Source organism: Pinus tabuliformis, chromosome 9, assembly GCF_031772625.1.
Source record: "Pinus tabuliformis cultivar Carrire ecotype Pingquan chromosome 9, CPIR1, whole genome shotgun sequence".
Classification (NCBI taxonomy): domain Eukaryota; kingdom Viridiplantae; phylum Streptophyta; class Pinopsida; order Pinales; family Pinaceae; genus Pinus; species Pinus tabuliformis.
Window position 1 is genome coordinate 1,508,790,591 of NC_142307.1, and position 17,519 is coordinate 1,508,808,109.

A 17,519-nucleotide genomic window follows, 5' to 3' on the forward strand; every position below is an offset into this window, starting at 1 on the left:
ATTTAGTGACATAATCACTGCATACCAATATATACTTCTTCTGTTTAGATGGTAGATTAATGGGTCCAATGAAATCTAAAGCCCATTTTTCAAAGGGTTCAATGAGTACCTGTGGTTGTAATGGCATTTCATTTGAAAGAGTCGGTTTCCCTACTCTTTGGCAGCTGTCACAGCTTCTGACATATTGTTTTGTATCTTTGAAGAGGGAAGGCCAATAATATCCTAAAGAAAGGATTTTATAGGCCGTTCTTTTGTCAGCAAAGTTTCCATTGCATGGTTCATCATGACATGCCTTGAGGATTTCAGGCATTTCATCTTCCCGAACACATCTTCTGATCATACAATCTGGCCCTGTTTTAAACAATTCGTTAGAAATTCATGAATATTTTGAACTCTCCTGAATAATTCTTTTTTTTCACTAGGAAATAGATGTGGAGGTAGCTTCCCTATAACCAAATAGTTAGCAATATCTACATACCAAGGAGTCTTAGTAGTTATTTCAAATAAATATTCATCTGGAAACTTATCCTCTACAGGAGAATCTTCGTTAGTATTTTGGATTCTAGACAAGAAATCAGCTACTGTATTTTGTTTCCCTGGTCTATCCAACACAGTAATATTGAATTCCTGTAAAAGTAAGAGCCATCTTGTAACTCTGCCATTAGTAACAGGTTTTTTCATTAGATATCTAATCACAGAATGATCAGTATGGACAAAAGTTTCATAACATGTTATATAATGTCTAAACTTATTAATTGGATGAACAACAGCTAAGAACTCTTTTTCAGTCACAGTATAGTTCAACTCAGTGGGAGTCAAATTTTTACTAGTATAGTAAATGGCATAAGGAACTAAATCCCTTTGACCCAACACAGCTCCTAGAGCTATATCTGAAGCATCTGTAGAAATATGGAAAGGAAGTTTCCAATTTGGCCCTCTCAAAATGGGTGCTTCAGATATTCTTGTTTTCAATGTTTCAAATGTTGATTAACAATCAAAATCCCATTTGAATTCACAGTCTTTTGTAAGTAATTTGAAGAGTGGAGATGCTATTTTGGTGAAGTCTTCTATAAATCTTCTATAGTACCCAGTAAATCCCAGAAAACTTCTAACATCTTTTTGACAATTTGGAATAGGCAACTTGGAGATGACTTCAACTTTTGATCTATAAACTTTAATCCCATCCCCTGAAATATGATGTCCCAAAACAATACCTTCAGTAAACATCATAAAGCATTTTTCATGACTTAATGAAAGGTTTGTTTCTTTACATCTTATAAGGAATTTTTCCAAATTCTCTAATGCCTCTTCAAATGAATCACCATAAACTGTAAAATCATCCATATAAACCTCTACACAATCATGGATTAGATCAGAAAAGATTCCTAGAACTACCCTTTGAAATGTTGCGGGTGCATTACATAATCCAAACGGAAGCACTCGGTAAGAAAAAGTTCCCCATGGACAGGTAAATGTGGTCTTATCTTGATCTTCAGGTGCTACCTGAATTTGATTATAGCCACTAAAACCATCCAAAAATGAAAAGTACTTTTTGCCTGCTAGAGTATCTAATACCTGATCGATAAAGGGTAAAGGAAAGTGATCCTTCAAAGTTGCTTTATTCAATTCCCTGTAATCAATGCATACCCTCCATTTACCATTCTTTTTAGGTACTATAACCAAAGGAGAAACCCATCGGCTATCTGAAATTGGATAAATGAGGTTTACATTGAGTAGTTTTTGGAGCTCTTCTTTCACTATCTCCCTAAGGTTTGGATTCATCCTTCTCTGAGGTTGTTTGATTGGTCTACTATTTTCCTCGGTGCAGATGTGAAGAATGCAAGTCTTAGGGTCAATACCTTTCATATCAGTATACTCCCATGTAAATGCAGTGGAATGTTTTTGAAATATTTTTGTTAGCTCTCCCTGTTGTGATTTTTCCAAGTTTTTGTTGATATTCAATGTTTTGCCTGGAAAAATCTCAATGGCGGAACTACCAAACTCTTCCATAGAGTAAAGAGACATTTGTCTAGATGATAGATACTCAATGTCAGAATCTAACTGAAATTGTGTGTGGTCATATTTTGAATATGTTTCAAAGTTTTCTAATGTGTTCAAAATTTGACTATCTTCACTGATTTCAGAAATGGTAAAGACAGGTTGTATAGTGTCCTCATCATCGACCCATTCATTATCTCCTACTTCTGTAATTTCTTTTGCTGGAGGATACAAATTGAATTTATTTGTCGAATTACCATCAGAAATATACATATCCCCAGATCTACAACTGATAAAAGCATCAACTGTGGCTAGCCAAGGTCTTCCTAAGATGAGTGGGTGCCCTCCTAGATTACTCTTGGGAGTTAAAATCATGAAATCTACTGCATATTCCCAAGAATCTAAAGAGACCAAAATGTCTTCTAATACACCATCTGGTTTGATAATTGATCGATCTGCAAGTTGTAGTAAAGTAGGTGTAAAAAGAAGATTAGGACGTTTTAGCTGTTCCATAATCTGTCTACTCATAATGTTGATAGCAGCCCCTAAATCAATCAAAGTATTTGGAATTTCTACCCCATTGATATGTGTTTTGACAATTGGACTACCGGGATCTACATACTTCTGCATGGTGATTTTTCCCATCATGATATCTGCAAATTTTCCTACCAGGTGGATTCTTCTTGTATCTCTTGATTTCCTTCCTGGTCTTTTGAGACTCAACTCCTTTATTGTCTTTGCTAGAATAGGAATCTCTCAAATGGCTTGTAGCAAGGGAATCTTGATACAGACATTCTTTAATTCATCTAGGAAATCATAGTCAGGTAACAAGATTTGTTTTTCCACTCCTTTATCAATTTGTAATCTTTCAGGAAAAGGAGGTGTGGATGAAGATGTAGGTTGCTCAACTATAGGAGTTGTGGGGGTTGACTCTTTTTATTTTTCTTTTTGAGTGCTTGGGTTTTGAAGATATGCTTTAGAACCTTTATTGGCTTCAAGAGAGTCTTCCTCAGAAATGCTTTTCTTTTGAACATCTATAGAAGGCTTGTCTAAAACTCTACCAGATCTGAGTTGTACATCATTGAGAGGGACAATCATATAGGTAGGAAATTTTTGTCCTTCTACCATGTAAGCATTTGAGGCTTTTTATTATTGGGATTTGGCAATGGTTGGGAAGGTAGTTGATTTTTCTTTTGTTGGAATGGAAGCAAGAGTTGGGAATTTGGATTTTGTTGAGAAGGTTGTTGTTGTTGTGGAAATGACAATGAAAGTTGTGGATTTTGATTTGGAAGTTGTGGAGCTTGTTGGTTTTGAAAAGATGGAGGATATTGATAAAATTGAGCAAATCTCCCATAAGGATTTTGCATACCTTGTACCCATGATTGAAATGGATTTTGAGGTTGGGACCAAGGTTGTTTCCAAGGATTCCAATTTGGTGGGGGTTGAAATTTCATGGGGTTGTTAAACCCTTGATTTTGTTGCCCCTGCCAAGGTCTCCTTGAAACAAAACAGAGAGACTCAATTGAATTTGGGTCTTCTTGAAAGACAACTTTGAGCCCAGGAATTGAAGGACAATCCTTGGTCTCATGGCTTTTTGAACAAATCACACATGTTTCTACAACTTTTGCATCCAAGGGACATTCCCTTAGGGCATGTTTCTTCCTACATTTTGGACAAAAGATGGCTAAAGCTTTAGCTTCTACTTTTTGCTTGTTTTGTATCTTAAGGGTGTCTAGTTGCTCACTAAGACTCCCTAAAATATCAGTTTTGAACTCATCAAGCATGTTGCCAATCTTAGCCCTACTTACTGATCCAATGATAGATTTGTTTTCTCTAATGAGAGAAGGATCTCTAGGCCCTTTTCCAGTTTTAGATTTTCCCCTTGAGAGATGGACACATAGCTCTGCTATATCATGAAGTGGAAGTTGAGATATATCTCCTTTTCCCATCATGTTCAAAATATCTATCCATTCATCTCTAATGGCTTTTAATAGAAGGGCTTTCAAGGTTTCCTCATCTAAGTTATTCATTTTTTCTCTTTTCAGGTTGTATTGAAATCTTTAAAGTAAATCCTCCAAGCTTTCATCTTCTTTTTGCACCATTTTGAATACCTCATCCTTATGATTGGTGGGCATACAATATTCCAGGTATCTATCCAAAAATGTTTGTTTCATATCATTCCAAGTCCTAATAGATTGAGTGACTAATCCCATGAACCATTTTAGAGTAGCTCCCTTCAATGTTGAAGGAAAAAATTTGAGTTTTTGAGAGTCTTCCATATAATCATAAGTTCGGCATATGACTTCAAACTCAAATAGAAATGTTTCAGGATCCTCACTTCGCAACCCATAAAAGTTTGGGAGGACAGATGGTGAGATGTTTTTCATTGTTGTTCGAGATTCCTCATCAACTATAGGAAATCCAAATGAGTTATCTCCATCCCTATTTCCCCCATTGTTACGTCTACCTCCTCCATTGTTTCCTCCTCCTCTACCTCTACCTCTACCTCCTCCAAATCCGTTTACTACTGCCTCTGTCATGATAGTTTCCTCAGAGATTTTAGAGTCCTTTGGTTCTTCTACTAATGGCAAATGAGGAGGAATTTCTCCCTCTTCTTCTTCAGGTGATTCTACTTCCTCAATTACAATGTGTTTTCCTATAGAAGTAAAGAAAGGGTCTTTTCCTAACTCAGATTCAGTGGATAGTGTGGGAGAGTCTCCTAATTTAGCTACTGCCTCTTGAATTCCAAGAATCCTGAGGCTAGGAGTGTGAGTTGGAGATGATGGAGGTGTATTTTTTCTATACCTTGAAGTAGATGGAGTTGTAAAAATTGAACTCTTGGCCCTAGCTATAAACCTTCCCCTAGAATCTCTTGCTCTATGCATGTCATTTTTTTTTATTTTTCTCCAAGTCAGGCTAATAATTCTCTTTCTGATCTTCCAGATCACTCTAGCTGCAAGAAGAGAGCATACTCAAGAAATTATTGAACCAATAACTCTCTTTTCTGATCCTCCAGATCACAATAGGTGCAAGAGGAGAGCATACTTTGAGAAGTTATCAATTTTTACCTTCCTTGAAATTTTCTTGTTTTTTTTTAAGAAATTGGCTACCTACTTTCACTTCCCTGGCAACGGCGCCAAAATGTTTGGTCAATTTAGTGTGTCCTAAATTGCTATATAAATTGTCAATCTGGGAGTCGTAAACTGCTGAAGTTAAGTGCACTATATATGCAAGATAACCGATTTCTTACTTCCTTGTCGTTTTTTATTTTCGGTTTGTTTTTAGTTTTATCTTTTGTTGATTCCCTAATGTGAGATGGAAAAATTGAAAGTCAAGTATGGATATAAGTGTTCAAGGCAATGCTGACCTCTACAATGATTTCCAAACTTCAATGTTCTCAAAATGGTTTTAAAACTTGTAGTGATGAAATCAATTCCTAAGAGAAAATAAAAATGTACCAAACAGTGAGCTAGTGACTATGAAACCCAGTATCCTTGCTACTGTATAAAAAGAAAAATAGAACTCAAAGCAATTCAAAAACTGTAAGCAAAGTAAACTAAATCATATTACATCAACTCCTATTCTTACCCCTCACCATTCGACTTGCTCTGGCTATAGGAGGTAATCATAAACAAATTGAGTAATCTGATATCTAAATTGCATAAAATGAAACTAAGATCAAACTACACATTCATACTTTAATCCCTCACTATTCGGCTCGCTCTGGCTATAGGATGTAATTGAAAATGACATGAGTAATCTAATCACTAACTTGCAGAAAAATAAACTAAATCATATTAGATCAACTCATATTCTGACCCCTCACCATTCGACTCGCTCTGGCTATAGGAGGTAATCATAAACAAATTGAGTAATCTGATATCTAAATTGCATAAAATGAAACTAAGATCAAACTACACATTCATACTTCAATCCCTCACCATTCAACTCGCTCTGGCTATAGGAGGTAACTAAAAATGACATGAGTAATCTAATCACTAACTTGCATAAAAATAAACTAAATCATATTACATCAACTCATATTCTGACCCCTCACCATTCGACTCGCTCTGGCTATAGGAGGTAATCATAAACAAATTGAGTAATTTGATATCTAAATTGCATAAAAGTAAATGAGCAAAACAAAACTGAAAGAAATAACAGTGTTGGAATTAGAACTAAGAAAATAAATCAGCAGAAGGACAAGATAATTTCATGTCATTAGTCATTAAAAAGCTATGTGCAATTGCCCGGGCTGTCTATAAGAACTTGAAAGAAAAACACTGATCAGTTAACAGTCATTAGAAAGCATAAAATAAATTATGGACAACAACTATCATGAATACCAAAAACAGTGTAATATATACAAGCAAACGATTATGGCATCGGTAACATAAAGGAAAAAAGCATGAAATTATAAAGTAATTACAGAACCTTGGTGTACAGGGGCCCTCTGCAACCTCGGCCAATCAACAATTAGTCATAAATTGAATTCAAAAACGTTGTCTTCTCATGTATTAAAATGCAGTCATAATATAAAGATAGAGTCACGGCACAGTGGGCTCGTAATACAGTCAAAATTACATACACAAAAGCTAGCTAAGATGCGTATGATAACGTGTTATTTATAAATAAGGATGATACAACTACTTCCTAAATTTTGCGGTGCTAAACAGACACGTGAAGAACCACGTCCGGAAATCTAGCAATATGGTAGCCGTGATAATTAAATCCAAGGAGTGGTGGCTATTAGATTTGGTTCACGGAGTAGTCCACAGGCGTTGGCACACCTCCTGAGATTGAGGAATTTTCCACGCAAGTCTTCACGTGGTGAAAAATAGAGTCCTGCCACCACAAAACTCTTAGGTTGACCACTGCTTTGACTGTCCTTGACCATGGCCTTTTGTGAGTGATTCAGCTGAACCAAGGGGACACGTTCCATGTCCACATCATTTGTAGCTTGCCCATGTGGCCTAATTCTCCAGTAGACACATGTAACATAGACTTCAACAAAAAGGCTACGTAAAGTTGAGCTGGCTGCGGAAAGTGACAAGATTCCGCAGCTGACTGAGCAAAAATCTAGATCAAACAGCAGTCATAAGACATAGTTAGGAAACCATTTTATATGCTCTTTTAAAACTAATATGCAATGATTTGACAGCTTGGTGGTTCAGGTAACTGGAAAAAAGGGCTAAAAAGGTGTATATGGAAGATGCAGGTTTGGGACTCAACAACAATCATGGAGCATGCAAGGTGCATGAGATTGCATGTAGGATTGCCTTTGCAAATATAGATACTATTTTTTATCTAATAAACAGAGGGCCTTCAAGTTCCTTGGATGGTGGTATTCCAGAGGAGGCATGGATAGGTAAAAAGGTAAACTACTCTTTTTTAAAGACTTTTGGTTGTGAAGCCTTTGTCCACATTAATAAAGAAAATAGAACAAAGCTTGAGGCAAAATCAAAGAAATGTACCTTTATTGGATATGGTGTTAATGATTTTGGTTATCGCTTTTATGATTATGAAAAACACAAAATCATTAGGAGCAAAGATGTCATATTCAATGAAAAGGTTTTGTATAAGGATTAGCTGCAGGAAAAGAAACAGGAAAAAGAAAACAGAGAATACACAGTGCTTGACGAGATCACAGAAAAGGTGATGTTTCCTGAAAATCATAATGATCAACATCTAGAACAAAAACCACAATAGCAACAAGCACCTCAAACACCTGAAGGTGGTGTTAGAAGATCTACCAGGATAAGTAGACCCCCTGAACGATACTCTCCTTCATTATATTATGTATTGTTGACTGATTCCGGTGAACCGGAATGTTATGAAGAAGCAGTACAGGTAGAAACCAGGAAGAAGTGGGAGCACGCCATGAAAGAAGAGATGGACTCCTTAGCACATAACCAGACTTGGGACTTAGTTAGGTTACATGCAGGTAAAACAACATTGCAAAATAAATGGGTTTACAAGTTGAAGGAAGAAGATGGAGGTAGAAAAAGGTATAAAGTTAGACTTCTGGTGAAAGGGTTTGCACAGAAAAAGGGTATATATTTTGATGAGATATTTTATACTGTTGTTAAAATGACTTCAATCAGAACTATTTTAAGTCCAGTAGCAGTTGAAGATTTGCATCTTGAGCAGTTAGATGTAAAGACAAAATTTCTCCATGGGGATTAGGAGGAAGAGATATATATGCAGCAGCCACAAGGATATGAGGTAAAAGGGAAGGAGAAACTAGTGTGCAGGTTGAAGAATAGCTTGTATGGCTTAAAACAGGGTCCAAGGGAGTGGTATCTAAAATTTGATAGGTTTATGTCTGAACAAGGTTATACTAGATGTCACTCTGACCATTGTGTTTATCTCAAAAGGCAAAATGATGGTAGCTATATTATATTGTTATTGTATATAGATGACATGCTTGTTGCAAGTTCTAACATGTATGAAATAAATGTGCTCAAAAGAAAATTGGAAAACTCATTTGCAATGAAGGATTTGGGTGCTGCAAAACAAATCCTTCATATGAGAATAACTAGAGACAGGAAGAATTGCAAATTAACATTGTCTCAAAGTGAGTACATAGAAAAGGTGTTGAAAAGGTTTAATATGCATAATGAAAAACTAGTTAGTATACCTTTGGCTAGCCATTTCAAATTAAGTAAGAAGGAGTGTCCCAAGACTCAGGAAGAAATGGCTCATATGTCTAAAGTTCCATATGCATCAGCAGTTGGAAGCTTAATGTATGAAATGGTCTACACAAGGCCTGATATTGTACATGCAGTGGGAATTGTAAGAAGGTACATGAACAATCCAGGAAAATAACATTGGATGGCGGTGAAGTGGGTTCTCATGTATTTGAAAGGTACCACAAATCAAGCATTATGCTTTGGTGGTTCAAACATTGCTCTACAGGGATATGTTGATGCAGATATGGTGGGTCATAGAAATAATAGGAGGAGCACAATAGGGTGTGTTTATTGTAGGTTGAACAACTATCAGTTGGGTCTCAAAACTACAAAGTGTTGTTGAACTCTCAACAACAGAAGCAGAGTATGTTGTTGCTACAGAGGCTAGTAAAGAAATGATTTGGTTACACAGATTTCTGGACGAATTGGATAAGAAGTAGGAGTTGGGCAGGTTATACAGTGATAACCAGAGTGCCATACATCTTGCAAAAAACTTTGCCTTTCATTCCAAGACTAAACATATACAGCTCAAGTACCATTTCATACAGTCAGCATTGGATGATGGACAGTTGAAGCTGGAAAAGATACACACCAGCCATAATCCTGCATATATGTTAACAAAAGTTGTAACCACGGAGAAACTGAGAATCTGCTCAGTTTAAATTGGTCTTCAAGTATGATGAAGAAGATGAGAAACAACCAGGTCCAAAGTGGAGCCATTGTCCAGCAAATGAAGCAGCGGTGGAGTTGATATAATCAGTCTCCAAGTGGGAGATTGTTGGGTATGGAGCCTGATTATCTTCTGTATTCAAAGGTATCACTGCATTGGACCCCAGTTCAAAATGCGGCGGCAATGCCACCCGTAAAATATTCGCTGCAGGGGGGGTCCAGCGGGGGGTGGCTGCGACCTTTTGGGAGCCCCCCCTGGCGGGGGGATCGGGGCAGAACCTCCAAAGCTAAGAATAGATGTAAAATTTCCTTGTAAAATGTTGTAATTTCATAGTCAACCTGGGACGTTCATTAGGCTGAGATCTGACGGTAGAAGTTAGGTTTAATTTAAGGTTTTTTGGCCTAGAAGGCAATCCCTCGCTATATATGAGGGAATTGTATTGCGTCTATGTAGATCTGTATTCGGAGTGAGGAAGAGAGAGGAGATTGAGAGTGAAGAGGGAATTACAATGGATATGTTGTAGGTTGTATCTCTTTAGTTTGCTGGATAATATAAATCTAAGGACTGACTGTTTCTCTATGGACGTAGCCCAAACTGGGTGAACCACGTATATCTATGTCTGTCTTGTTTTATGCATTTTCTGTGTTTATATTTCTACAATATTTTATGTGTTCCATTGCTCTGTAATATATAATTTTCTAACAATAGGTACAATCTTATTTTACTGTAAGTCTGATCCTTTCTCATATCTATGAGAATTCCAATCTTCAAATACATATAATTTGTCTCGATTTATGTATCTTGTTATTATGACTTTTCCAGTTAGTTCATTGATAACCTTACACTTGGTTGATGTAAAAACAATTACATTTCCCTTATCTTCCATTTTTCCTACACTTAGGATATTCTTCTTTAGCCCTTGAACTAACAAAGCATCAGTTGTTGCTCTAGTTTTATTAATTTTGGCTTTAACTTGTCTTAGATCTTTTGGTGAAACATAAGTTTTAAGAAAAACATTACCATGATGGTTCTTCCTGAGAGACTCCATGTTATTCTTATTTCCATTCATGTGATGATAACATCCACCATCTATGTACCATTCATATTCATCTTAAAATGAGTAGAGAGAAAGACCACACCTTATCTGTTCTTATTCTTCTTGCTTATTGGTGGATTCACCTTTTTTAGAATTTTTGATAATAATTTTTTTACCTAGTTTCTTATCATGTTGTCTGTAGCGATACATCGACTTGTTCTTGCATTCTTTTGCTACATGCCCAAACTTGTTACAAGCATAAAATCTTATATGTTTCATATTCCTTCTATTGTAATCAATGCCTTTGTACCAAAACATATGCAAGTAAAATAATATCCCTTAAAGTACCTGGAAGATGATGATCTTGCTGTGAAACAATTATTAGCTTGAGACATTCTACTTATGTAACTAGCTGTAACATGTCCAAAAGTATGACATATAGAGCATTCAACATTATTGATCAGAGGATAAAATTGATTAACACTTCTATTGTTAGGACGAAATGATTTCCTTTGAAGACTTTCTTTCCTTGGTTGTTGATGAGGTTGACTTCGTATCTCCTTATTAAGCATTTCATATTTTGCATTTGAATTCCTTGCCTCGCCTTTTGAGCTAGATTCACCTTTAATAGTTTAATGAAAACCAATGCTAGATTTGATGGTAGGAGACCTTTGACTACTAAGAATATTATCCAAAATATTACTACTATCTTGAAATCACAAATGTTCATCCTTTTCTTCTAATTTACCTTCTAGGATATTTATCTCAACCTGATATTGCTTTTCCTGCTTCTTCAAAATTTCTTTTATCTTTCTTCCTTCCTCCACTTGTTGTTTCAATTTGAGAATCTCTTCTTTCAGCCCATTCTCTTCTTATTCAAAAACATGAAGTGGATATTCATTCCGTTTATTTGATTTTTCAAGATCTACTTTTAGAGAGATGACCTCGGCTTCAATACCTTCACAATAATTTTTAGATACCATACCGACATGATCCTTGTTATCATAAGCCTGCAACTTATCATTAAGATGAAAAATCTTTTCAAAGGAAGATCAAGTTTTGTTCTAAGATTAAGAATTTCTTCTAGCTTGTATTATTTTGAAACATCTACTCCATTTTCCATTTTCGACACATTGTTAGATATAAGATTACCTAAGAGATCTTCCTTATTCAATATTGAATTAGATATGCTACAACAGATGTTACTCAAAGCCTTACTATTATTTTTCACTTCCTTGTCTGATGGAGAAAACTTGGTGTAACCATTGCACACTAGATGCCAGACATCGAGATTCATTAGATTATGTTTCATCTTTCATTTCTATTGTTTATAATTATATTTTCTTAGCATATGCACATCTTCATTGTCCATTGGTTCTAATGTTCCTTGATCTGCTTCTTCAAGAGGCTTACTTTCAATTTTACCCAGAAGTGCATACTTAGTGGTTTCACTATAATCACCACTATCATTGTTGCATAGACAAGAAAATGGATCACATCTCGAATGAAAATTGATACCAGATGATGCTTAGTATTATTCATTCTTGATCAATAGAAAGAGGGTTTCTCCCTGTTTTGAATATTTGTTGACATCTGTAAAAGCATCCTTTTCTTCTAGGGCATCCATTAAATTATCATCAGAATCATCTTCAAATTCCATAAGTAAGTGAAAATATTGATTAGACTCACCTTCTTCACCATTTGAAAGACCATCATTGTCTTCAGGTGTAAAAAAACTTCTCTTGTTTTCAAACCTCTTCCTGTTTATTTTGGGAGCTTTTTTTCCTTTCTCCTGGTTTTTTTTTATAAGGACACTTAGTAGCTTACCTCTGAATCTTCTTGTACCCTCTTAGAGTTTCTTTATGAAGTTTTCTTCATCTTCTTCTGATGCATAACCTGGTTCTTCCTTATCTTTTCTTTTTGTGGTAGCTTTGAAGGTTGCTTCTCTCATATCTGAAGGACCACCTTTATTCATCTCAAATGTTGTTAATATTCCATGGAGATGATCAAGTGTAAGACTTTTCAGTTCCTACATTTCATCAATAACAGATACTTTCAATTCGAACTTTGGAGTTAGAGATCTTAGAATTTTTTCAATAGTAGAGGCATCTTTTATTTCTTCACCAAGATTTCTCATGGAATTCAAAACTTCATATACTCTAATAAAAAATGTTGCAATTATTTCATCATCATGCATTTCAATGTCTCATACTAAATTCTGAATATTTAAAGTTTAGAACTTTTTACCTTATTATCGCCTTCATAAATTTGGATAATCTTATCCCACATTCCCTTTGTTGTGTTGAGATACATTACCTTCAGGAACTCGGTCTTGGCCAGACTTCCCAAGATGGTATTTATAGCCTTTGCATACTCTTAGTTCCTACAAGTATGTTCTCATCTTAACTTTCCAAAAGAAAAAGTTAGTTACATTAAATATAGGAGGTCTGATAGAAAATACTCCTTCGTGACCACCCTATTGGAAATACTGAGAGGGGGCGTGAATCAATATTCCTTAACAACTAGAACTTTTAAATATTTTCATATCATTAGTTAATCTTTCGTTATTATTAATGTTTATGCAGTAATAACAGTAAATGAAAGAACACAGTAGACACAAAAATTTTAGGTGGAAAACACCCTCCGGGTCAAAAACCAACAAATGATTTTCTAATAAATTATTTAATATTTAGCCCAACTGAAATGAAAGAAAAAATATCCTATAATTCTAGAAAAGAATTCTTCTCCAGCTCCCACTGGAAGGACACCCTAATGTCCTGGTTTCTTAAGTAGTCAACTGAATGGATGCCCCAACATCCTAGACCAACCTACCACCTTGAAGTGTTCACCGGCTCCAACCTATAGGAGACTTCATGCACCATCCTAGCACCTCCCTGCCACCCTATAATGATTGAAATGAGACAAGAGTGTGGATTCTTGTACCAAGGACAATGATCCACAATACAATATGATTTACAATGATTTTGAACAAACACCCAATCACACTATGACCTGCAATGTAACCATGACATCATCCAAATAGAGACTCCTATACCTCCCAATAATTCCTTTTCAACTCTAGGAAGATTGACTCTTTTACAATAATGACACTTCCAATGATGACACTTTTACAAATGACTCTTTTACAACTTTACAATGATGACTCTTGGCCTTGACACTTCACAATATGCAGATGGTTGTCATGTCTTCAAAGGATTTCCTACTGCAATTCTTCCTCTGATTTGATACTTATGCTCTTGAATTAGTGCTTGAATTTGTACTCAAATCTTCTTCTACCTGCATGCAAAATTTTCCTGGCGAAACCAATCCCAAAATAAAACAAAATACCCTTCAACTTACCTCTGCCTGCAAAACACATGTAAGTGCATAATAATGAATAAATACAAATTAAAATTACAATGCGTACCTGAAGTGTTCTTATTACTTTTTTTTTTGACTTGTTGTAGCAATAGACAAAGGCTCCCACTTTTGATATAAGCCTGGACTCTATGGAAGACTATATCCAAAACTGACCTAAAGATATATACAATAAAAACTGATGAGAAACCTTAGACTTGTGATGGACCAAGTTCTAAGTACAACAACAGAGACCATTCTATCAACTATGACAAGGCAAGTAACATGAAATTACAACATCATATAAATTTAGGAGACTTGGTGTAGCATCAAGAATAGGTAGCATCAAATGTGCAGAATCAAGAATAGGACATCTGAAATGTGGTATCAAAACTAACTGTGACATATAGAGACATAGAGATATAACCGAGACCCTATACCTCTCACCTGAGGAACCACATGATCCTTCAGACTGTCCATCAAAATCCACTTTTCCTTTGCACTATTTTTTGTGAATTCAGCAAGTTCATCTCCAGCAGTAGGAGGTACAACCACTTGCCACACTATGTCCCAAATTATTGCCTCCACAAATATTGTTTGAATTCTGTCCTACAAAAACATATGTCAAAGATGATACTCATATTTGAAATGTAAACACTAATCATACATACCTTGCTGTAGGATACTTACCCTTGACTATTTATGTGTGGTCCTTACTGGAGTAATCCTTGAATGCATGCTTTTTCTTGCCTTATATGAGCTAGATATTGAATCTATTGTATCTATGTAATTTCGCATCTTTAGGGTCTAAAATTTTGTCCTATGGTAGCCCTCTAAGTACTATTTCCAACCCCACAGATCTGACCAATATTGGATTCTTCAAGAAAGATTTATGCCCAATCTCCCACGATGACCTTATTATAGACTAGTTCAGTAGAGAGAACGTGTACGGAGTGCCACGTGTCATTGTTACGACCTTCGTTCCTGAAAATGCTACTCAAGAAACTAAATTCTGGACTCTTTCTACAACTATTTATGAAATTTGAATCCAATTCTCAAAGAGAAAGTTATGACGATTTTCCCAACATCACCTATTTGACATGGAATTCGGGAGCCTACAAAAACCCTAACTTCCTTACATCGTATCTCCAAAAATATAGCAAAACAAGATCTAAAATTCAGTCATTAGGGTCATCTAGATTTCAGATCAAATGGGTTTTAATTTTAGATTCTGAATCTTCGTAGAGAAAAAAGTTATAGTGAAAATTTGGCAATGACCTGTTTGAAGCCACAAAATCCCTACTAGAGGAGGATATGAGGGTCATTATTTATATGAATGTCTTGAGTTGAGAGGGTCTCCAACACGTGAATGTTGGGGGCATTTTACGAGATTATTTTTTTATTAATTATTGACTATTCAATGACCACAACCAATTATGAGTGCCATGCCACAACCCCATAGGGTTTTAGCCCACTAACTGGGGTTACTAACTTCAAACATGAATATCTCTCAAACCGTGAAGAATTACTCAGCGTGCCATATATGAACGGAAACATATCAACGAGTAGAATCCATCTAGAATATCCTTGACTCAAAATAGAGTAATTTGTTGAGTCAAAATTCCCTTTCATGATCAAGGTAGCCCTTAGTGCTATTTGGGTTGACATCAATGACAACCATTGATCAACAATATCCCCCATTGGCATTGATGGAAACACAAGTACTCCCCTTGCGATCATGAAACCTCTTCCTACTTCCTTCTCTCCCACTTTGTCATCAATGGAAAAGGGTAACTCCCCGTGACAAAAAACTATCCCGCAGACTCGTACACACCTCTACTCCCCCTTTCTACTCGAGTAGATAATAGAAATAGTATAATGAAAAATTAGGAGAATCCCATGCTTTTGGTGAAGATATGGAAATGCTTCATGAGGTAATGGTTTGGTAAAGATGTCAACAATCTGTTCCTTTGTGCCAATATATTCAAGCTTGATATTATTTTCGACGACCTTCTCTCTAAAGAAATGATATTTAATCAAAATGTGCTTTGTTTTGGAATGCATCATAGGATTCTTGGAGATACTGATGGTGTTGGTGTTATCACAAAAGATGGGAATAGGCTCATCAAACTTGACTTGAAGATCTTGCAAAGTTTTCTTCATCCAGAGAGTTTGTGTACAACAAGCTACTGTGGCAATATATTATGCTTCTACTATGGATAGCGAGATTGAAGACTTCTTTTTACTTAACCATGAAACAAGACAACCACCTAGATAGAATGCTACTCCACTGGTACTGTTATTATTATCAACACTTCCTGCCCAATCTGCATCTGTACAAGCTTGAATAACTAGATCATTTCCTTTGAGATACCATATACAATATTCCTCTGTGCCCTTAAGATATCGAAGAATTATTTTGACGGCAATAATATGAGATTCTTTTGGTGCTTCTTGGAATCTTGCTACTTGTCCAAATTCCTACATCACATCAAGCCTGGAGGTTGTCACATATAGGAGACTGCCAATCATGGATATATACAACCTTTGGTCCACATCCTTTGACGAATCTTCTAAGCTTAACTTGCAACCTGTTATCATGGGGGTAAGGATTGGCTTGCAATCTTCCATTTGGAATTTTTTGAGCATTTCTTTGATTTACTTGGTTTGATATATGAATATTCCTTTATCCTGTTGAGAAATTTGAATCCCCAAAAAGTATGTCAGCTCGCAAAGCATAGACATTTCAAACTAACTTTGTATTTTTTTGGCAAAGTCTTTACTTAATGTGTCATAATTGCTTCCAAAGATTATATCATCCACATATACCTCGATAATCGTTAGGTTATCTTAACCCACTTTCACATAGAGATTGTTGTCAGTGCTTCCTTTCTTGAATCATTGTTGATGTAGATACCTGTCAAGATGAGCATACCAAGCCCTGGGAGCTTGTTTGAGACCATATAGTTCCTTCTTTAATATGCAAAAGTACTTTTCTTGTCAGTGAGCAGAAAACCTTCGAGTTGTTCAATGTAAACTTCTTCTTCCAATTCACCATTTAGAAAGGTTAACTTAACATCCATTTGGTAGACCTTAATTTTTCTCGAGCATGCATATGCGAGAAACATCCTGATAGCTTCCATTCTGGCAATGCGATAAAATATTTCTTCAAAATCGATTCCTTCAATTTTTGCATATCCTTTGCAGACTAATCTTGCTTTATTCCTTGTAACTTGTCCCTCATTTTGAGTTGCTCAAATTTTTCCCTGAAAATTTGAAGCTTTACTTCTTTCACCTTTCATTCCCCTGCATATATATTTTCAAGCTTGCCCCATACCTCTTTAACAATTTTGCAACTCAATACCTTACAATAAACAGATTCGATAAGCTCACTGATAATAAGATCTTTAGCCTTTGCATTATATACCATATTTTTGTTACCTTGTTCATCCTGTGTCGGTGTGAAGCCTTTGTCAATAATTTCCCATACTTTGTATCCTTCCGCTAATAAATGAACCTGCATTCTTCCACTCCAAAGTGCATAGTTATTTCCATTGAACAAAGGAACTCTATTCTCAGTATACTCCATGAACTCCTTCTAGTTGTTAGACTGCTATTGAAGGAACCAAGCTCTGATATTTTGTCATGAGGTTCATCAAGATTTTGGCTCAAATGGGTTTTAATTTTAGCTTATGAAGCTTTGCAAAAAAAAATTTATAGAGAAAATGTCATGATGACTTGTTTGAAGCCACAAAATTCCTACTAT